This window comes from Lemur catta, chromosome 9 (genome assembly GCF_020740605.2).
Source record: "Lemur catta isolate mLemCat1 chromosome 9, mLemCat1.pri, whole genome shotgun sequence".
Taxonomy (NCBI): Eukaryota; Metazoa; Chordata; class Mammalia; order Primates; family Lemuridae; genus Lemur; species Lemur catta.
Window position 1 is genome coordinate 56,708,178 of NC_059136.1, and position 23,440 is coordinate 56,731,617.

The 23,440-nt window shown below is 37.5% G+C and overlaps 1 protein-coding gene across 2 annotated transcripts in view; it reads left to right on the forward strand.

Moving 5' to 3' along the window:
• The window catches only part of NCALD (neurocalcin delta), a 367,660-nt gene that overhangs the window by 267,831 nt on the left and 76,389 nt on the right, over window positions 1–23,440 (forward strand). Inside the window, exon 1 of one of the 2 annotated variants that reach the window (XM_045561925.1) lies at window positions 21,040–21,191. The exons of the other annotated variant lie outside the window; for it this stretch is intronic. The gene's annotated coding sequence lies outside the window, so the exon portion shown is untranslated. Of the gene's footprint in view, window positions 1–21,039; window positions 21,192–23,440 lie in introns of those variants that run through there. 2 annotated transcript variants of the gene reach the window in all.

Sequence of the window (23,440 nt, forward strand, 5' to 3'; positions counted from 1 at the left end):
TAAAGGATTAAAATTTGGTTCTCAATAAACAAAGCAGCATCAGTCATGATACAATTTACAGACAAGGAAATACAAATGGCAAACAAATGTATTTCTTAAATGTTCAACCTCTTCCAGTAGTTCAAGAAATAAAAATCCAAATGATGTCAAGTTATTACTTGGTACTTATTAAACTAAGAGTTTTCATTTTTAATAGGAAAATCTAGAAGCAATTGAACTCGACAGTGATCAGAAAATGGTTAGATACACCGTGGCCTGTCAGTTCATTGGAATTCAGGGAGCAATGGAAAAGGATATGAAAAGGACAAATACGGAGGCTTTGAAGGCTTCTCGAGGGTGTTTATTAGCCTATATTGGATGAAAAAAGAGGGAAACCCTCCGGCTTCTCAAAGTTCTGGATTTGAGTGCCAGCTGTCGCATGAACTGTCTAGCTCCACCTGTAAAGTCAGGCATCTCCGGCAGGTGCCAGGCGCCCTCCTAAGATTCAGTGTTATCTACAATCATGGTACTCACCTCGTGGGGCTATTGTGAGGATCAAACGAGATCACTCAAATGAAACAGTCCGCACAGTGGCAAGTGCAAAACAAGCCAAAGAAATCACCACCAAAATATTATTACTGTAACTATGTTTATTTTTTCTTTGTCAAATTAAAGATCAGAAGAAAGCCTGAGAAAAATAGAGGAAAAATCCCATGCGTGTAATGGAATGGGTCAAATTTTTATTTTTGAGCATTTCACTTTATAATGTTTTATAATTTTTACATGTTGGCATTTTAAAGTATATATTTCTAAATCCAAACAGTTCCCAGGGCAAAGTCCTCCTCCCAGGGCCTCGTCCTTTGAGCAGCTGGAAAGCTCGATTTCACAACCCTACGGCAAGTACTCAAAATGAGGACATTAAACTGAAGAGTCCACTGCACAGATTTAAAATGGACCGATTGTATCTTTATCCTTTCCGCAGCTGGTTTGGGAGAAACTGCTGTTCTTAGATGTCTGATTATTCCACACCTGTGAGAATATAGTATTGCTCCTTGAGAACCAAATCATGTTTGAAATTGCTGGTGTCAGACGGTCTTTAAAAAAATTAATGGCTTAGCATTTCCCCAGAATGCTGCATTCACGGGAGGGGTCTTCCACCTGACCTGCTGGGAACAATGCAGCTTTCAGGCTGCGGGGCAGTGAATGGGACGCTCTGAACTCCTCTCTTTAGGGTTATTTTTCTGAAATCCTCATTGTCGACAGTGCCTTCTTGGCAGCTGGACAGTAAAATGCATCTTTCTATCAATTCAGCCTCTTTCCTTTTTTTTTTTTTTTTTTTTGCAGTAGCTGCTTGGCTAAAAAAGCAAAAACCAGCATAGCTACATTTTATTTCTGTGCACCTGCATTATTTATGCCATCAGAAACTCAAGGCAAGAGGCTGAAACTGTGATTATTATTAGGCTTGGGAACTGCGAGGACAAGCAAAAGAGACTTTCTTTTAATGTGGGTGGCAGGAAAATAAAATGACAATCTGGAAAGAACAAATTCTAAGGCATGAACTCTGAAAATGATCTGCCAGTTAACTGTGAAGAGGATGGCATCTTAACCAAGTGTGTGATCTGCTTGCCAGTCTTCCCAAGGCTCTGCTGCCTGCTACGCCAGCTAGAAGGGAGGTCGATTCTGGTAGCCTGGTAGTGCACCTTCCCAGGGGGAAGAACAAGGGGCTTCTATTCTGGCGCATGAATAGATAGCTATCAGAAGGGCTCAGTTTGGGTTTGACCAAGGAACTGGAGCAGCCAGAAATGCGGAGAGGGGAAGGGACATCCTAAATGGCTTCTGTGGCTTGAGTGATAAAAACATCATCCTCTGGCTTTGAAATGGATAGAAACTTTCTGAAGGGCAAGCCATGAAGAGAAAGGGGTATGTGCTGATTTCATTTTTTAAAAAAAGACTATTTGTGGGTTTGCAGCAAAATTAATAGGAAGATACAGATTTCTCACCTATCCCCTGCCCCCACACATGTATATCCTCCCCCATTATCGACATTCAAAGTGGTACACTTGTTACACTTGATGAATCTGCATTGACACAATCATCCAAAGTTTGCATTATGGTTCACTCTTGGTGTTGTACGTTCTATGGGTTTGGACAAATATGTAATAACACATATCTACCATCATGCTATTGTAGGGGGAGCAGAATTTTACCTCTACCTCTTAGGGTTTTTTTTTTTTTTTTTGGCTGGTCCTGAGATTTAAATTGACATAAGACAGATCAACAGGAGAAAAGCATTCAAATCTATTATAAGTTTTACATGACACGGGAGCCCTCATAAGGAAATGAAAACCCAAAGAAGTGGCAAAACCTAAATGCTTCTATATTAGATTGAACGAAGACAGGCAGTTGTAGAAAAGTAGTGAAATTATGTGGGCAGGCTAAAGGAAGATAAGAATTATTTTAACAAGGTCTGTTTGTATGGAATTATTTTAGCTGTGACTTCCCATCGAAGAATGTTTCTTTTCTCTTGGTACAGGGAGGGCATCTTTCACATGGGAGTTTTTATCTCCTGTTTTTAGGAAGAAGAGGGGGCGATTAGAATGCCCTTCTTGCATAGCATTTCTTAGTTGTTTAGCTATAAATAATCCTTATACCACAGTGGCATGTTTTGGGGTGCATATTTTGCCACGTTTCACTATCACACAGAGTATTTTCACTGCCACAAAAATCCTCTGTGCTCCATCTCTTCAACCTTCCTTCCCCTCTCTCCCCTGGCAACCACTTATAAAGTAGCTTATATGCTTGGGGAAAAAGGAAAGCCATTCAGTGATGTAGAAATTGTGAAAGAACACATTGTGAAAGTTGTAAGATGCTTAGATCCTGATAACGTTTCAAAGTACAAACAACTGCCCCTTTCAAGGAGAACCATAACTGATGGACAGCATGAATTGGCCTTCAACTTAACAGAACAACTTCAAAAGGAAATATATATATTATTCAGTTGCTTTGGATGAATCAATTGATACTACTAATTCAGTGCAGGTTTTATACTTCCTTTGGGTCATAACAGAAGATTTTCTTTGCTATGAAGAGTTACTCACTTTGGGCACTCTTGCAAACAGAACATGGGGAATAGATATCTTCAACAACTTTCAAGATAAATGCCATGAAGTTGGACTGAATTTGGTAAATTTAGCGAGGGTATGTACAGATGGTGCACATTCCATGACAGGAAAATATGAAGGGTTTATTGCACAGATTTAAAGCATTAACAGATCCAGGTGCTCTCATTTCTTTTCATTGTACCTTGCACCAGCAAAATCTCTGTGCTAAAGCTACTATTTTAAGTGACGCTTTGCAACAAGTTACAAGTATTTTTAACTATATTTGTGCAAATGCAACATGACATCCTCAGTTTCATAACATGCTAAAGTTGAAGGATGAGGTATTCAGTGTTGATTTGCAGTATCACTCTGAAGTGCATTAGCTATGACAGGGACAGGTGTTAGCCAAAATGTTATCTCTGCGAGAACAGATAATTAAATTTTATGAAGAACAGAATCAGCAATGTGAATTATTGAAAGAAGATTCCTATAGGAGTGCAGCATTTCTGTGTGGTATCATGTCAAATTAAAACAATTTGAATATTTCTTTGCAAGGTAAAACTAAGTCTCTATATGATATGTGGCAAAAAAAAAAATTCAAGCATTTTTTAAAAAAATAGCCATCTTTTTTCAAAACACTTCTTCTTCAAAAGGATATTTCAGATGAACATTTTCCCCAGTTAGCAAAGGCCATTGATGAGCAGGATGATATATTCAAATCACTTGAAGAATACACAGCTGTTATAGCTGTATTCTCCTATTAATTGGAGAATACAATGAAAGGTTTACTGACTTTGAGAATCATGACATCACACTCAAATTAGCATTTCAGCATCAGCTAGTTGATATCACCAAGGCACCTAAAGAACTACAGATGGAATCAGTTGAGCTCTCAGTAGGTGACATTGTAAAGTCATTGTTTGATGCTAAGAAAGATCCAATTGAAATATGGAAAAATGCAGTAGAATACCCATGCCTTTGGCAATATGTCTTAAAAACGCTTTTTTGCTTTTCAACCACTTATTGCTGTGAATCTACGTTCTCCTACCTAACCCAAATCAAGACACCCTTAAGGTCACAAATGACTGACACCCATCTAGAGGATCAACTAAAACTGTGGACCTCCATGCTGCAACCAAATATTCAAATGCTTTCCAACAAAAAGTAGACACAAGAAAGTCATTAAAAGGTTATTTAACTTTAAAATTAACAAATAGTTTCCATTTTTTGAAATTATTAGGTACATAGTAGTTAGATTTTTACAAACTAATGTTTATTTTTTAAGTATATCTAATTGAAGTTTCTTGAATGTGGCCTTATTTGATTACAGCTAAATTAATGTAGAAGCTCTCCAACATGAAGAGCTTCTCCACCCCCGCATTAGATTATCTTTGAGTCTGCAGTTTTATACAGTAAAAATGGGCAATCAGCACACATGTAGGGAAGGACTGGAGTGGGGGACATCTTTTGTGTACATAGACAGATTTTCACCATGAACCCTAATCCTGGGACTTTCCTATGACAAAATCTGGACCAATCCTATACTAAAAGGCATTTTAAAGATGTCTAGTTTCTGAAGACATTCTGTTTTCTCAGGGTGATCATGTGATATTATCCAAGTCCTCCATGTACATTGTGCAAACTGTGTACTGTGCCACCTGCAGGTCAGTTACATAGTGCTCTTTGTGCCAATAGAAAATATGTTTGCTCTATAGTGAGCATGTGTTAAGAAACCTTAAAAGAGTATTACTTAAAAAATTTTTACTTGGTCTTGAAATAAGATGAGCTACGTTTCAATCTGCCACCTGTAAGTGTCCTTGAGCAGGTAGCTCAGTTACCTCCTTGTTATATTGGCTTATAAAACCCTCCATATGTTGTCCCATATTTGCCCAGTTCATGATGTGCTCCTTATTCTTGTTAGCATTCTGCCAGTCTGGTCTCTTTTTCAATTCTTCTAACATGCCATGCTTCTTCTCGTCTTTGGGGTTTTAAACACACTGTTTTCTTTGCTCAGGACTTCTCCAACTCCTCAACTATCTCACTCTTCTTTCTTCTTGACTCAAGGGTCATGCCCTCAGGGAGCCCTTCTATAAAACCCCAGACTGAGCTAGGATTTCCTAGACGAACACCAGTAGCTATTTTTCTATATCACTCATTATTTATTAAATGCTGAAATTCTTCAATAACTGTAAAACTTCATGAGGCAAATGTCTGTGTCCTGTCTGCTATATCCCCCAGCTTAGCACAGGGCCCACCACATGGAAAGTATTTGTTGAAGATTTTTAAATGAATGAACTGAGGTAGATCATCTCCAGATCTTTTTCCATTTGGAGGAGTCAGTGGCACTAATTCAGTAAAGAGCAAAGATGTGCTGATTGGCTGTGGCTCACGCCTGTAATCCTAACCCTCTGGGAGGCTGAGGCGGGCTGACTGAGCTCAAGAGTTCGAAACCAGGCTGAGCAAGAGTGAGACCCCCGTCTCTACTAAAAAACAGAAAGAAATAAGCTGGACAACTAAAAATATATAGAAAAAATTAGCCAGGCATGGTGGCACAATCCTATAGTCCCAGCTACTTGGGAGGCTGAGGCAGAAGGATTGCTTGCTTGAGCCCAGGAGTTTGAGGTTGCTGTGAGCTAGGCTGATGCCAGGGCACTCTAGCCCGAGTGACAAAGCAGGACTCTGCCTCAAAAAAAAAAAAAAAAAAAGATGTGCTGATTGTGTTTGTATTAGAGCTCATTTACTTTCAAGTTATAGAACACCCATTCAAGCTACTTTGGCAAAAAGAAAAATTATTGGTATGATGTTGAGGTGGCTCAGAGAACCTAAAAAGGAATTGTAAAAATGGAGAGGCCCTACGGAGCTCTGGGTCTGCAACTGGGACCTCATACTGGTAGGAATCTGACTGCAAACCCCTCATTCTTTTAGAAGTTTCCATTGTTACTCATTCCCAAGTGGACAGACTTCATGGGTCAGAAATCTTCATGTTGACTTTGTGGTTCTCTTCCTCTGGCAAGAGCACCCCCTACTGCCTGTCAGCTCCCATTCTTGTTTCAACTCTCTTTACTGGCAATTGAGGATTTCATGGTACAATTTTCTATTAAAAATTGCTTGAAGAAAAGGCCAGTGTTAAGTCTTATTACTCTGGAAATATTTTTTTTAATTCTTCCCAGCCTTGGCACAAGTGGAGTCAGGCTCTCTGGGCTCTCTTTTCTCTTTGGCAAAGTTGCTAATATCATAGATAAGCTTGGAGGATATTGACAACTTTACATTATGGGAAACTCAATAATTGAACATCTCACTTTGCATATAGAAAAATCAAGCCCTGAAAGCTTCAGTGATGAGCTTGACTCACAGACTTCTTTGGTGGCGGTGGTAAGGGGCTAGATTTCACATAACCCCTTCATCTCCACCCAGTACCCTTTGACTGGCCACATTGCCTCTTTAGAAAGAACTTATATTAATATTTTGGTTCTTTGGTTGATGCCTAGGTTAAAAAAAAAAAAAAAGGTGTGGTTTCCCACAGATAAAAGTGCAGGAAATTAACATAGCCTCCAGGCAGATTTGATAGGACAGACCCCTAGGATAGCTTAGAATACTAACCATCCCATTCCATTGTGAAAACAAACCCTTTCCTGCAATGCTCAGTCTGATCTTAATTGTAGATGATAGAAGAACAGTATACTCCCTTGGTTTCTTTTCTTGTTGCTGTTTCGCATGTTCTCTGACACAGCCACCCAGGCAGGCCAGTTATTAAAGATATTGTTATTGCAACTTAAGTCCTTTTATAGCTAGAAATTCCAGAATGAGAGGACTTGATGGAACTACCACAGGCTAACTAGGCCACCCTTTGCCTTTGGGAGGCCCCCTGTGAAGACACTGCAGTACGTTTTCCAGCAGTGGGTTTGCTGTGGCTGGAAGAGAATCTCCTTCCCCTGAGGCCCCACAGCACTTTGCTGTCCTTTCCTTGGGATATTTATTGTCTCCCATTCTCTTCCCTGTTACCTCACTGAGGTCTTGTCTTCTTTTCCTCCATAGGGTCTTGCTCAGAACGTGTGCTCAGCACACGTTTCTTACCTGTATTAATTTCCTATTGTTGCTGTAACAAATTATCACAAACTTGGTGGCTTGAAACAAAGCAAATTTGTTATATTATAGGTCTAGAGGTCAGAAATGTGAAATGGGCCTCACTGGGTTAAAGTGTAGGCTGGGCTTTGCTTCTATAGGCTCTAGCACAGGATCTATTTCCTTTCCTTTTCCAGCTTCTACAGGCTGCCCCCCTCTTTGGCTCATAGCCCCTGCCTCCAGCTTCAAAGTCAGCAATAGTGGGCCAGGACCCTCTCGCGCTGCCATCTTTCTACCTCCTCCTTCCGCTTTGAGGAACTCTTGCGATTACATTGGGGTCACCGGATAATCCTGGATAATCTCCCTATTTTAAGGTCAGCTGATTGGCAAACTTAATTCTCCTTTGACACGTAAGATAACATATTCACAGGTTCCAGGGATTAGGACATGGGCATACGGGGGGTGGTTTAGGAGGGAGCGTTAATCTGCCTATCACATTGCCCAGACATAATTACTGAAATTAGTACTGTGACTATTAGAACAATATTGATGGCTGCCTCCTGTATTCAAATGACTTTCTAAAAAGTTGCAATAAACATTGTTTTCTGAAATTGATTTTTTTAATTTACCAGAGGAGATAGTTATGCTTTAAATGTGCCAATTAATTATTTTGCTGCCTGAAGATTTATATACATTTGATTTTATTGAAGTACGATTAAAAAAATAACTAGGCATCAACAGTTTTTGGAGTACGTGGTGTGTGCTTTTTGGGGGATGGCTTTTTTAGGAGAGAAGCTAATATCAACAAACTATTTTTTTCTCTCTTATAAAGAATAAATAATTTAATAGGCTAAATGTGATCCTATACTGTGGATTTAGCTGTCATTAAATGCTATTAAATGGAAATACAGTCTATGAACATATAAATATAAATTCATAGTTCTCCTGATTGTAAGAACTATTATAATTTACTAAGGAATTCAGTGAAAACAGAAGATTATAGTTCAAGTAAATCTATTTTTGAGAAAGTATAAACTGTACCCTAATTAGTACATTTTTAAATTATTCTTCCTAATTATGGAAATTAGCTCTCTCTCTAACTGTACTAGATACACTGCCAAATTTGAGCATCACTCCTTATAACTGCCCTGTAAGGTAGTTATCAGTAATTCCATTTTACAGATATTCAAATCAGGGCTTAGAGAGGTTAAGTAAATTGCCCAGTCACAGAGATGAAAAGTCGCATTTGGGGAGTCCACATTAAAATCTGAGTTCATATTCTTTCCATTTTAACCCAAAGTCCTTGATGCCAATGTTTTGCACAAAACCTGAGCACAATGTATGATTTTGGGCTGGAGATCAATTTTAGGATTGCTTCTCTGTTCTTGTGTATAGACACTGCACTGTTAACACAGGCACCGCAAGGAAAACATCCAGATCCATCCCTCTTTTTAGGCCTACTTCCTTATCCTTTGGAAGCAGAGAGGAATAGAATGCTTAATGACCTGTAAAAGCCAGATTTATAAATGTGCAATGGTGTCAGCAAAGAAAGATTCATGGTCCTAACACAATCTTAAAAAAAGGAAAGAAAGAACAAAACAAAGACCCTGTTATAACATTTGCTCTAATTGCACTGGATGTTGCTAATTGGAAAAATGGTACTTTGGAGCTTTCCTTTGGTATGAGAAATTATATAAAAAGAGGTAGTTTATAGACCATTTTCCTACAAAACAAAATTCTTAGAAATTCTCTTTTTCTGAGAAAAAAATTTATTCCTTTCATTCAATCTAAGAAAAGGCAGGCAGGGTGAAAGGAGAGGCCATTTTTATTCCTTAAGTGATTTTGGTGTCTCTTTTCTCCTTTTTCTTTGCCATCAACCCATGTGACTCCTCAGCATCCAGGAAGAGTTTAAAGAGTCTTTGCATAAATGTTACCAACTATTCAGTAAAGATTACTAATTTAGTTACTTGGAAAAATGAAGAGCTGCTTTCCAGTTTCTTCTGCAGTGCTTTTGGAACGTAGTTCTCCTTTCTTCTTTAGGGATTCCTAGGAATTTCATAAAATTCCATAGCTTATTGAACATGTGGCATTTCACTTACACAAAGTTCTAAATATTTTTGATGGTGGACATTTTAAGAGTTGGGAATGGAGTTCAGGCAAGATGGTGAATGAGAAACAACTCCAGCCCGAGTGTCTCTGCAAGAAGGAAAGATTTTAGATGAAAGTGAAAATACGAAACAAACAGGCAGACAAACATAGATCGGATGAGGGTCAGAGGAAGGGTGCCTGAACCTACCGGAGACTCCACAGGAAGAAGTTGCAGAGAAGAACTGGAAGGGGAAAGCCATTGGCAGGGTCTGAACCTCAGAGGCTTGAAGACCAGCGACAAAGGTAGGCAGAGCAGTTAAATTTCCCCTCCCTTGCATCTTGGACTGCTGGTGGGCTTCCAAGCTGCTGGAGAAACCTGCCCATACCAGCCCAGAGACGGCAGTGAGACTGCAGACTGCCAGTGAGCGGTGACCCTCTTGCAGACAGGGCATCAGGCTCCCAACTCCCTCAGGGGACCTCCCGCCGCACAGACTTGAGCTGACTGGCAGGCGCCATATTGCTTGATTCTCCCGTCCCCTTCCCTACCTGAGACTGTGGAGAGAGACAATTTAGCCACCACCCGGAGGCACCCACAGGGAATGGAACCTTTCCTTTTGGGGTCCTGCAGTGGACTGAGGGGTACTCAGACTATGAACTCCCTACCCATCGGCCCTACCTGGTGATGCTTGCTTGGTGACTCCAGCAAAGTGGGGCAAATACCAAGACAGAGAGACATTGATCCAGCTTGGGCACCCCATGGGTGACTTGAGACCAGCATTCTTCTTCCTCAGTGTTTTGTAGTTATCCCTGTAGAGATCTTTTACCTCCTTAGTTAAATATATTCCTAGGTATTTTATTTTCTTTGTTGTTATTGTGAGGGGTATTGAGTCTTTGATTTGGTTCTCAGTTTAAAGAAATCTTAACCAAAAAGAACAAATTGGGAGGCATCAATTTACCAGACTTTAAGCTATACTACAAGGCTATAGTAACTAAAACAACATGGTACTGGCACAAGAACAGAGACAGAGACCAATGGAACAGAACTGTGAACCCAGGTATAAAACCATCCTCATGTAAACATCTAATCTTTGACAAAGCAGACAAAAACTGGGGAAAAGAATCCTTATTCAATAAATGGTGCTGGGAAAACTGGGTAGCTACATGTAGAAGACTGAAACAGGATCCTCACCTTTCACCTCTCACAAAAATCAACTCATGGTGCACAATGGACTTAAACCTAAGGCATGAAACTGTAAGAATTCTAGAAAAAAATGTTGGAAAAACTCTTACAGACATTGGCCTAGGCAAGGAATTTATGAAGAAGACCCCAAAGGCAATCGGAGCAACAACAAAAATAAATAAATGGGACCTCATCAAATTAAAAAGCTTCATCATAGCCAAGAAAACTATCATGAGAGCAAACAGATAACCTGCAGAATGGGAGAAAATATTCACATGCTACACATCCAATAAAGGGCTGATAACTAGAATCTATGTAGAACTCAGGAAAATCAGCAAGAAAAAAATCAAACAGCCATATTAAAAAGGGGGTAAAGGACATGAATGGAAAGTTTTCAAAGGAAGACAGAGTAATGGCCAACAACCATATGAAAAAATGCTCAACATCTCTAATCATCAGGGAAATGGAAATCAAAACCACAGTGAGATATCATTTATCTCCGATGAGAATAGCTTTTATCAAAAAGTCCCAAAACAATAAATGTTGGGGTGGATGTGAAGAGATAGGAACACTCATACGCTGCTGATGGGACAGCAAACTAGTACAATCTCTGTGGAAAGTAATATGGAGATACCTCAAAGAGCTAAAAGTAGCACTACCATTTGATCCAGCAATCCCATTAATGGGCATTTACCCAAAGGAAAAAAAGGCATTGTATGAAAAAGACGTCTGTCCTAGAATGTTAATAGCAGCACAGTTCACAATTGCAAAGATGTGGAAACAACACAAGTGCCCATCGATACATGAGTGGATTAATAAAATGTGGTATATGTACACTATGGAGTTCTACTCCACCACGAAAAACAATGGTGATCTAGCACATGGGTAGAGCTGGAGCTCTATAGGTTTGACATATAATAATTGCATCTTATTTTTTTTTTTTTTTTTTTTTTTTTGAGACAAAGTCTCACTTTGTTACCCGGGCTAGAGTGAGTGCCGTGGCATCAGCCTAGCTCACAGCAACCTCAAACTCCTGGGCTTAAGCGATCCTACTGCCTCAGCCTCCCAAGTAGCTGGGACTACAGGCATGAGCCACCATGCCCGGCTAATTTTTTTGTATATATATTTTTAGTTGGCCAGATCATTTCTTTCTATTTTTAGTAGAGACGGGGTCTCGCACTTGCTCAGGCTGGTTTCGAACTCCTGACCTCGAGCGATCTACCCGCCTCAGCCTCCCAGAGTGCTAGGATTACAGGTGTGAGCCACCGCGCCCGGCCTACATTTTGTTTTATACATTGTTTTTTTGTTTGTTTATTTTAGAATCAGTATGGCTGAGTATACATTGCTTTTTTAATGAGTTAAGAAAAGAAAGAAGAAACATGCATTTATGATGTCTTTATAATTAAATAATTACCTTTTCTGTCACTCTTAATTTTTTCAAGTCATGCAAATTACCATCCAAAGTTATTTGCTTTAAGCGTGAAGAACTTCCATTAATATTTCTTGTGAGGTAGGTCTACTATCAATGTATTCTCCCTGTTTTAGTTTATCTGGGAATATCTGTATTTTGCCTTTATTTTCAAAATATAGTTTTGCTGGATAGAAGATTCTTGGTTGAAAGCTTTCTTCTTTAAGTGCTTTGAATATGTTATCCCAGAGCCTTTGGGCCTCCATTGTTTCTGATGTGAAGTCAGTTGTTAATCTTATTAAGGTTCCCTGGTATGCAATGAGCCATTCGACTCTTGCTGCTTTCAAGATTCTTCCCTACCACCACCCCCTTTGACTTTGGCTTTCAACGTTTTTACTATGATGTGCCTAGGTGCAAATCTCTTTGTGCTTATCCTACTTAGAGTTCATTGAGGTTCTTGAATGTGTATATTAATGCTTTTCTTTAAATTTGGGGAGTTTGTGCATAAGTGCATATGCTTTGTACACTTAATGATGTCCCACAATTCTCTGAGGCTCTGTTCATTCTTCTTCATTCTTTTACTTTCTGTTCTTTAGATTGCATATTCTATGCCAATCTATCTTCAATTTTACTGATTTTTTTCCTACCAGTTCAAATCTACTGTTAATTCCCTGTAGTGAAATATTCGTTTCAGTTATTGTACTTTTAAACTCCAGAATTTCCAGTTGGTTCTTTTATATAATTTCTGTCTCTTTACTGATTTTTCTATTTCATGAGACATTGTCACTCTAAGTTCTTTTACTTCATAAAGCATGGTTTCCTTTAGTTCTTTGAATATATTTATAGTAGTTACTTTGAAGTCTTTATTAAATATGATATCTGAATCCTCTCCCAGATAGTTTCTTTGCCTGATTTTTTCCTGTGTATAGGTTACACTTTTCTTTTTCTTTGCATATCTCATGACTCTTTGTTAAAAGCTGGATCTTTAAGGTAATGTAGTATAGCAATTTTGGATACTGATTCCCCTCCTCTCTTCTCTGGGGCTTGTTACTTTTGTTGTTTATTTGTTTAGTGAGTTGATTAAACCATTTAGTGAGGTATATTTATAAAGCCACTAGTATCAATCTTAAGAGGCACAACCTTGGGCATGCCAACAGTCACCCTGAAAATGTCTGGTTTTAGCAGGGCTTTCATTGTTTGTCTCTTTCCCTGGTCTCTCTGTTACATGGTCTGCCTTATTTGGTATTACACCAAGCTTTTAGGCTCTGCTAATTTTTGGCTGATTTTTCAAGTATTTCTTAAAATGCTCTGGAGCACAATTACTTCAATTAATGCTCCAGTTAAATTTACCAGGAGTAGTTTTGGAGGTTCATTTTTGAGGTTTGTTTTGATCCCAGGAAGAATCTTTTTAGCTGTCTCTTTCCCTGGTTTTCTTTGATAAACTAGCTGGTCTACAGGTTAGCTTTTGCTTTTGTATACTTATGAGCCTCCTCTTAATTGTTTACCACCAAAATCTCCATTGTGTACAAGAGTACCCTTTAGCTTGAACTTTTCCACACTCTGTTTCATAAAGTCAGATTTTTGGGGCGATCTTCAGAGCTCTCCATGATTATGTACTGCTTCTCCCTCTGGGAAAAATTTCTGAACAAGTGCTCTGGGCATTAGGTAGTGGTGGTAGCCACTGGTAGTCTTGAATTGCCTTGCCTGGCATAGAACCTTTGCTCTATAAGCAAGTTGTGTCAATGGCAATAGGGTCCTGTTGTGCCTGGAGTACTGTCTCTGCTTTATGAATTGGGGCTAGATGGAAGAAGGGAGCCTCCATCCTCTTGGCTGCACTCACCAGGAATTTAATCTTAGGACTCAAGAAATTCTGATGTCCTGCCTTTACCAGGGAGATAACTGTAACTCTTGATTAAGAGATAATGGGAAAAGGAGACCAAATTTATTGGCCACATCTTCTCAGAGAAGAGTAGACTGTCTTTATACAACTTAGAAAATCCTATTTTTCACTTTCAAAAATATTTGATAGTTTGAGTTGTTTGGAAGAGTCCTTTCTTTTCTTACCTATAAAGTTGTACTTTATTCCCAAGATCTTGAAATTTCAGTGCTTTTTTAACAACCGCTTCATTTTCTTCTGGATAAACTGAACATGTGCAGTAAACAACTGCTTGAGCTTTAATAACTATATTTAAGGAAGGTATAATGAATATAATGACCCCATCAACAATGTTATACAAATTTGCTATGTTTCTAAACATCTATTTGATACTGACACCACATGGCTTTGAAGGGAATGATTTCCACAGATGCTTGCATGGCTTCCCTTTAAAGCAAAAGCTTGTATTAGTAATGTAGTCTGTGGTCAATAAGTAAAGTCAATTGAACTGGACTGTATGGAAATTGCAACTTCAATCAATGTGACCAACCTAGTTACAAACACAAAGAAGTAAATGCTGCAGATTACCATGAGCTTGATACTTCCAACCATTCTTTTACATTTTTTTCATTGGCATTGTATTCTGTTTGTTCTCTCTGTTTTTCATTTCTGTGGTTTGTTTTCCTATCCTTCTGTGGGTTACTGAATTTTTAAAAATTCATTTTAATTTATCTATAATGTTTTTGAGTGTATCTCTTAATACAGCCTTTTCATTGCTTGCTCTATATATTACATTATACACACATACTGCTACTGCTGTCGTCATTTTACCAGATTGAGTAAGGTATAGAAACATTACCCCCCTTTAGGTCCTTTTACTCTATCCGTTTTTATAATATAATTGTCTTAAATATTCCCTATATATACTCTTAGAATAACATCAGACAGTGTTACAAGTTTTGCTTCAAATGTCAAAAATGCTTTACAAAATTTAGGACTATAATTTACAAATTTACTCGACTTTTGGTTAGCAGGTTTATCTTCCATTATGATATTACAAGATTCTTTTTTATTTTTTACTTTTCTGTTTAGAGAAACACCTTTAGCTATTCTTCTGTTGTAGGTCTGCTGGCAACAAATTTTCTTAGCTTTTCTTCATCTGAGAATATCTTGATTTTACCTTCATTCCTGAAGAATATTTTGCTGGGTTTAAGATTAATGGTTATTTTCCTTCAGCAATTGAAAAGTGTGCCACTTACTATGGCCTGTTTAGTTTCTGATGAGAAATCCATTTTCATTCAAATTGTTTTCCCCTATAGATAAATTGTGATCACTCTCTGGCTGCTCTAAGATTTTTTTTCTTTGTCTTTAGTTTTCAGAAGTTTAGTTATGATCTGTGTGAGTATGGATTTCTTGGGGTTGATCATGTGTGAGATCTCAGATTCTTGCATCTGTAGCTTTTTGAGTTTTACAAAATTTGGGAAGTTTTCAGTCATTATGTCTTCAATTAACCCTAACCTCTATGTCCTTTTATTATAGCACTTTGAAGACATGGATATTAGATCTTTTTTTACAGTACCACTGGTCTCTGAAGCTCTGTTTGTTTGTTTATTTATTTATTTATTTATTTATTTATTTTGCAGTTTGTATTCTTCTTGGGAGCAGAAGTCACTCCACTTTCATTTTTAAAAGACATTTTCTCTGTATATAGGATTCAAATTTGGCACTTTCTTTTATCATTTCAAAGTTTATTGTTCCATTTTCTTCTGGATTTTATATTAAATAGTACTGTTAAAAAGTCTTTTGTTGCTCCTTTAAAGTTAATGTGATGTTTTTCTCTTGTTATTTTTAAGATTTTGGCTTTGTCTTTAAGTTTTTGCAGGTTGGCCATGATGTGGCTATGTATGATTTTCTGTGTAGTTATCCTGTTTGGGGTATATAGGACTTATTAAATCTGTTATTTTGTGTCTTTTATAAGTTTTGGAAATTTCTCAGTCACTTCTCTTTAAATGTTGTTTCTGCCCTATTCTCTCTTCTTTCAAATACACATTAGCCTTTTCATCATGTTCCTAATGTCACTTACATTCTTTTATGTATTTTCTATTCTTCTTATCATGCTTCAGACTAGATATTATCTGCTGATGTATCTTTCATTTAAGTAATTTTCTCTTTTGATGTATCTTCTTTGCTCTTGAACCTATCTAATGTGTTCTTACTTTCAGTTGTATTCATCAGTTCTTTGATTTTAATATGTGCCTTTTTTATAGATTTCATTTTTGCATGTAGAACTTGCCATCTTGTCTTTCCATGAACATATTAATTAAAAGTATTTTAAAGATTCTGTCTGATGAATAATCTATGGGTCTATTTCTATTGCCTATTTTTTCCTCATAGATTTTGGTCAGTTAGACTTATTTCATGGCATGCTTAGTGACTTTGGATTGAATTATAAATGGTGCATGAAAAATTTTATAGGTACTAGAAGATGTCATCTTCCTTTATAGAGGGTTAATTTTCTCTGAAAGGTAGTTAGAATAGGGGCAAATTACCTTGATCCAATTAGGGGTTACAGTTATTCTAGGATGGGTCCTGGCTTTTGTGAGGGATCATCTATTTCCTGTTTTTTTATTATTTCTAAGACTTAACCTTTCAGTCTTGAGACATAAGAACTTTGGATATTTACCAGGCTTCAAATTCTTGGAGGCTCCTGAACTATAATTTTTGTTTCCCCAGTACTGTAAGACTGATAAACTCTGCCTTTGTGTTTTTAGCTGTTTTGCTGCATTTTTATGGTTCACTTCTTGTCCTCTGGTCTTATGCCATGGCAAATGCTTCAAGGGAAAAACATTATAGAATTTTGGGATCTGTTCTTTGTGATTCTTTTTTTTTTTTTTTAAACTGGATTTCAGTCCCCTGAGTCCTGGATGCTTTTAAAGATTTGTACTCCAAGTTTTGTCTCTACAGTCTCTAAGAATGGTAAAAGCCCCGCATCACTTAAGAACCAGCCAGTAATTTAAGGAAAAAGGCAGTGGGTAATGGAGAGAATGTGGAATTATCTCAGTGCTATGAACTAAATGTCTGTGTCTCCCCAGAATCCGTATGTTGAAATCCCACCCCCCAAAGTGATGGTATTAGGAGGTAGGGACTTTTGGGAGGTGATTATGTAACTGGGGGGAGAGACATCATGAATGGGGTTAATGCCCTTATAAAAAGAGGTCCCAAAGAGCTGCCTTGCTCCTTCCACCATGTGAGGACACAGCTAGAAGGTGCCATGTATGAACCCAGAAATGTGTCCTCAGCAGACGCTGAATCTGCTGGAGACTTGATCTTGGACTTCCCATTCTGCAATACTGGGAGAAATAAACTTGTCTTGTTTATAAGCTATGTAGTTAATGGTATTTTGTTATAGCAGTCCGAATGGAATAAGACATTCAATATATTTTCCTTTTACCTAAGATCTTGGAACTTAAATTTTTTGCTGCTTTTGCTACTCTTTGATGTCCTCCAACCATTTTTTTTAATTTAGCTATTTTGTTGTATCATTGAGAGTATTGGTTTGCACACATACTACTCCATCATAGTGCGAAACAGAATTCACCAAGCCTTTGCAATCTAAATATTGCTTCAGATAAGACTATAATAATTTGGGCATAGTTTTCCTCAGGATATTTTTACTATTTTACTTTGCTCCTTTTCCTTGATTCAAATTTTCCTGATTAGCTTTTTCTTTTCTTTCTCTTCTTTCTTTTTTTTTTCTATTACTCCTTAGACAAAGCTAGACTAAGATGTTTAGAGTTCTAAGATGCAGAAAAATAAGCTGGCCTTCTCCCCTTCACAAGAAAGTAAAAATAAAAACAACCCTAAAGTGTAAAATAAATATAAGAAATAATTCAATGCTTTCTAAAAACACATCCATTATAAATTATTTCTAGAAATTTATGGAGCTGAGCTTCCTGGGTGTAAATCCTGGGTTTGCCCTATCCTAGGTAGGCAAGTTTCGTAATCTCCATGCTTCAGTTTCTTCAGTTGTGAAATGTGGAAAACAATAGTACCTGCCTTATAAGCTTATTATAGTAAGTGATTTAATACATGTACAGCACTTAGAACAATTTTCCACATATAGTAAGTACTCAATTAATGTCAGGTAATGTAAAACATTTTCCAGCATCAACAGCAGTAGCCATAAAATACATCAGCATATAACTTACATATACGCATAATAAATATTTATGATTTAGTAGGGATAAGTTTGATTACTTGGTAAATTTATTTGGACCCATCCATTGCTAGAAAATTTTGTGATAACTCAACATTTTTGTTTTTTCTTTTTTCTTCCTTTTCCTTTTTTGGAGTTTGAAGTGAGGAGAGGCTTCCTCTTCCCTGTTAGTAGGAAGAAAAAGAAACCATTTCTTTCTGCTATTCAACACTTATTTCCCAATAGTTGAGTCATTCAACATTTATTAAGCACTCATTATATTCTGGGCTATGTGCTAACCATAGTGCTGCAGAGATGAATAAGATTTCATCCTTTCCCTGAAGGTCTTCATAGATTTATCAGTCAGACAGATAAATAAGAAATGACACATATACTGATCCATCTACCCTGTAGCAGGGTGTCAAAATTTTATAATACATTAGCTTTATAATCCTCCCAGCAACCTTAGGGTGTAGGCACTGCGGCTCAGAGGACTTTGGTAACTTGCTCAAGGTCCCACTGTAAAAGAAATGAAATTTCAACCCAGTAACTGCAAATAATTATTCCCTGGCCTGCCTACTAATGTTAAGACAGAAGAGACAGCAACATCTCTACCTAGAAACATTGAAAAAAGGCTGATTAGAATTGTCTACTCATGCCCAAACCACCTGTGTGTTCAGGTGTGTGAACTCAAATCAGACTGCTTGTTTAGTGGTATTTACCAGTTATTTCTGGCAAGGTGGTCAAACTAATAACAAGCAGTCTTGACATTCTTAAAGGAAGTGAAAAATATGGTGCAGAACTATTTTTGAATGAGTATTTTTAAAGTCAGTGAATCATTTTCACCTTAACAAATAACTTGTCAATTAGAAAATAAAATGACACATACTCTCTTGAATGTGGTGGGCTGTGCTTGGAGAAGGCCCTCATGCATGGTCCTATGATACTTTCAATTGCATTTGGATTAATTAGCCAAAGTTCTAGAAACCTGAGCTCCAAAGAGATCAGCATCATGCTTTAAACTCTGCAAGACTGGTAGCTTCCTGAGCTTTAAGAGGAATCTCTAAGCCTAGGTAGATTGCCAAGGGAAATGAGTGATGCCAGGTTGGAAGCATGTTATAGAGAAAAGGGCTACATGCACCCACTTTTCATTTCAAAGGTCAGTCCACTAATTATTTTAACTTATAATGAGTTTAAACCCAAGTCTGTATGTAATAAAGTATACTTAGTCTTAAAAATGCTAGAACATTCAAAATGAAAATGTGTTAGTTTTTGCTAATTTTCAAATTAATCAATTTAAAGTCCTGATTTTAGGGATTTTTAGAACTGAGAACTTCTTGTTTCAGAAGACATCACCTATTAGCAGAGTATGGCACTGCAGTTTTACTCTCTTAAGTTTTACAGCTATGTAAAGAGGAGGAAGAGTTGATCAGACATGATTGGATTTGGAGCCAGAGAAGATAAGATAAGTCAGCCAGCTCAGAGAACTTGGGGCCCTGGAAATCTAGAAGGGTATATTTCTCTGCCTCTGCCCATCCCCTCATTACTAGGGTGCATTTCTGAACAGAAAACCAGAATTATAATTGGAACAAATTACAAATTTGTGAATTGTGGCTGTTGCTGAAATCAGCCCTTTGTGAGACATCCTGACCCATTTAGACAGACATTGGATTCAACTGTCCTCATCCAAACAGCTAAATTCCAAACTGTCATTAATCTGAAATTAAAGGGGAAAAGTTCTTTATAGTTTGATTTTACTTTTGCAGTGCTACAGCTAATAGCATCAGGAAAATAACTTTTCAAATAAAAATCTGTCTTTTCTTCCAATTGTGGTGGGGATAGAATTAAAAGAAGATGAAGAGGAAGAGGAAGAGGAAGATGGAATGCGAAGATTCTATGGCCAAGCAGTTTGGACTTCGGTCTTTTACTAAAGAAACAATTTCTGACTCTACTGAAGAAATTCCATTCTTTTGCAGTGTAAATGTAATCTGCCCAGCTGGCTTAGCTTCCATAGCTACTCTTTATTTTTCTTAAGAAACTAGAATAAAAGTCCTGATAACCCTGGCATGTAAAGGTCCTTAGGGTTTTGAGGGCAGTCTCTTCTCCCCTGCCTTTTAACTCCTTTGTTCTTTGAATGCACATGCGTTTTCCGAATGTCTTTTTCAGAGTCCTGTGGGTTTCATCTCATTTTGTTTAATTGGCTTCCCATTAATTAAGAAGGAGAATTAACTAGGAAATAAGCATGTGTGCAGAGTTAACAGTAAGCTAGGGGAATGAAGGAAATGAAGCTGAAGTTAGAAAAAACATGCGAGACTACCCTTTTATTCTGCATCTCTAGGCTTTCATTGGGCTTTGCGTTTGTGGGACACTGGTCCTGTTTGCTGGACGTGGACCCCAGCAAAGGGGTCTGGATGAGAGGATTTAGAAGGGAAGGATTTGTCACTTGTACAGCCCCAAAGCAAAGTTTTCAGCTTATTCATAAGGTTATTTTAAAGCAGTGCCATTGTGAAACTCTCTTGGTCATCGTTTTTGCGTAGACATTTCACAGTGCAGGAATCCCGAATTCATCTTACCTGATTTCCACATCCTACTTGGTGTTGGTATCATTAGACCCTCTCATCTGTCTTTGAGCCACCACCAGCTACGTATGTTAATTTTCTCTCCACCATTAGCATGATATCAGTGCATCGATATGGGTTCTTACATAGTTTTAAAAATATCTTTTTTTCCAACTTCCCTCGAGCTTCTGTTTTAATTCGTTTGCTCACAAATTAATCAGCAAAGAAAACTACCTCCAGAGTTTTTCAGTTTCTTTCTTTTTGTTCTGCAGAGAGAGACACACATGCTTCATGCTGGGGATAGAGAGATCAGGGGCTAACTTCAGAGTGGCTTGCATTTCCTGCAAGTAACCATTAAAGAAAAGACACCGAAGCCTTAAAGAGGAAAGTTGTGGGCATGCCTGAGTCACAGCTTCGCGGGAGCTGTCCGTGATGCTTGTGCGGAGTGTGTGTACACACTCTCTCTCTCTCTCTCTCTCTCTCTCACACACACCCCACAGTGACAGATGACCTATTGAAATAATTTCAGAGCCGGTCTGTGGTTGCTACGACAACCAATGATCTCTTGGCTTTCATCTGGCCATGTGACAGGGACTTTGACGTCAGCTAGAGGCAGAGTCTGTGGCTGAGTCCACACAGTCAAAGGCTTGTGAGAATCTGGTGGATGCTGGACGTTGCTGCTGCTGCTGTTTCTCAGGGGCTGTAGAGCATGGACTGTTAAATCTTGCACTTCTTCTGTGTGAGGTAATTAGTTTGTTTTATATACAATAGTTAGAGGTTTTGTAGCTCATCGTGATTCTCCCCTTTCTCTTACCTCCTCCAAGTTTTGCATGAGCAATTATTGTTGTACCAGGGAAAAATTGTGAAGCAGCTTCTGGTCATGAGTTTCTTGCGGAGTCTCCGGAATTTGGTTAAATTTGGATTAATGTTCTGTGAAGTAGGTTAAAATATAATCTGCTTTCTTGCTCAACACTTGCTAATGTAACATTATTTAGGGATACAGATTTTGCAGCTGGAGCCAAACATTCTCTCTTGAATTCCAGGAATCCTCCCTTCAGTATTGTTTGGGGTTTAAAAACTCCAGCATAGCCTTGCAATATGTTGCTAACTTTTCTTTCTTATACTTGGTGCCCAATTCTGAATCATCCTAAAATATTTTAGAATTTGGTTTGTCTCTTGTTTGCAGTGTTCATAGTTAGCAACAATAGGAACAGCGGGAAATAACATACTTTGAAACAAAAGTTGGGATTTTTCTTGTAACTAAAACCTTTGGTATTATGAAAATACCAAGAAAAACTGTCAACAGCTTCCTGTTTAGAGAAAAATAATCTGAAATACGCCAAGGAGGCTGGGGTGGAAGCTTTTACATGTGTGCATACAGTTGCTTTTTGGTTGTTGGAGCAAAGTGCACATTTTCAGTGTTCTCTCTGAAAATTCAGCTGTGAAAAGAATGGCATTGGATGCTCTTTACTGAGGAGTCATGTAAGCTGTTTTTATTTTTAAAAATTGAAATAATTACCTAGAGAAGAAAACAGTAGCCTTAAAACTAAATGTATCATTGATATAAGGTTTACCTTAATGCAAAGGTATAGTCACCAAAAATTTGCTCCAGATTGTCAATGAATAATTTGAAAACTGTGATTAAGAAGAATTTTAATCTCTATTCCAATGACACTATATATTACAAATTGTTTTATTTCTATTGTTATAGATCATTTCTTCCCCAAGTTTAGTCATTTTGGACTTTCTTTCATGATACACAAGTTGGGTTGTTTTCTAGCTTGTAATTCAAAGAAAACCTCTGGTACAGAAGTTAGTCAAAGTCTAAATTTATAACCATGTTTCTACACTTTAGAAATTTCACAGAAAAAAAAATGACACATTTTGGAGCACTGCATATAATATCGCTGATATTTTAAGAAGTAGAAAAAGCTGGTTTAACTATATATATGAAGACTATATATTTATAGTATGTGAATTATATCTCAACTTAATGCAAGAATGTGTTTTTAGTTTTTATGTTTTCTGTTAGTTTCATTTGTTTTACTCTTGGAGGTGAAAATTTTGAACAGTATTTAGCTGCAGTGATATGTGAATAATCGTGGATATACCAATAATTTCTCAATAGCTTTCAATGAGTGAATATTCATTTAAATTGCTGGCATTTGATAGATCTGTTTTTGGTCAGAGCCTCCATGGAGGATTTTCCAAAAGTCTAACATGCTTACATTCAAAGCACATCTGCTGGATATCATGTCATCATTTAATTGATCTCATAATTATAATAACCCAGAGGCCATATTCTGAACACCTTTAGAAATATGTTAATTGATAAGTAACATTTGAGTTGAACACAGATAGGACCAGTAGTGCTATCATTTAAAAGCACTATCTTTGATGGAGTACATTTTGATGTTTACTTCTTTTACTCAAAATTCCGAATTATCATTATAGTTTTTCCAGGTAGCAAAGATTTTCTTGGTGTGCTCTCTATGATGTTTTAAATTAAAGTCATAAAATGATTTTATTTAATGCTCTTATAAAATAGGCCAGATTTCAGCAGTATGAAATATAAGAGAACAATTCAGTGTTGATGGCAAAATGTCAATGATAAAGCTTATCATTAGAAGAAATCAGTCTATGCTATGAAAGCAGAGATGCTCTAGAATCTACAGGTCTTTTTGTATGGCAAAATAAGAAAAAAATGATTCTCCTCAGAATCATCTATTCACAGCAATGAGACTGTGTTGATTTCAAGGTCAAGTTTGTCTCAGCTTCAAAAGAGGCTGGCAAGAAATGATTTACTCTAGAAACCTGGCTATTGCATTATTAAATGCTTTGGGTGTAGTTTCAGGGTTTCTTAACCTTTTGGGTGCCGTGGAGCTCTTTGGCAGCCTGGTGAAGCCTATAGACTTTTCTCAGAGTGATGTTTTTAGATGCATAAAATAAAATATGCAAGGTTACAAAGGAAACCACTTTTATTGAACTACATT